Below are 559 nucleotides of genomic sequence, written 5' to 3' on the forward strand. Positions count from 1 at the left end.
TAATAATCGAATCAGGGTAATTGGGGTATCCATCTCTTCAAGCATTTATCATTTCTTCATGTTAGGAACATTTCAGTTTCACTCTTTTGCTTATTTTAAAGTATTCCCTAACTTATTGTTGACAATAGCCACGTTGTTGTGCTTTCAAATATTGTTCATTCTATCTAACTTTATTTATTTATTTATTTAGAGACAAGGTCTCACTCTGTTACACAGGCTGGAGTGCAGTGGTGTCATCATAGCTCACTGCAGCCTCCAACTCCAGGGCTCAAGTGATCCTCCTGCCTCAGGCTCCGGAATAGCTGGGACTACAGACATGAATCACCATGCCCGGCTAATTTTTTAATTTTTTTTTCAAGAGACAGGGTCTCGCTATTGCCCAAGCTGTTCTTGAAATCCTGGGCTCAAGTGATCCTCCTACCTCAGCCTCCCAAAGTGCTAGAATTACAGGTGTGAGCCACTGCGCCTGGCTCTCTAGCTATATTTTTACACCCATTGACCATCCCACTTTATCCTCTCCTCCCACTTCCATTCCCAGCCTCTGGTTACCATCATTCTA

The 559-nt window shown here is 42.6% G+C and overlaps 1 protein-coding gene across 1 annotated transcript in view; it reads right to left on the reverse strand.

Moving 5' to 3' along the window:
- Positions 1-559, reverse strand: part of COL19A1 (collagen, type XIX, alpha 1) — a 383,175-nt gene that overhangs the window by 6,695 nt on the left and 375,921 nt on the right. The gene's annotated exons all lie outside the window — the stretch shown is intronic.

This window comes from Propithecus coquereli, unplaced genomic scaffold (assembly GCF_000956105.1).
Source record: "Propithecus coquereli isolate 6110/MARCELLA unplaced genomic scaffold, Pcoq_1.0 Scaffold244, whole genome shotgun sequence".
Taxonomy (NCBI): Eukaryota; Metazoa; Chordata; class Mammalia; order Primates; family Indriidae; genus Propithecus; species Propithecus coquereli.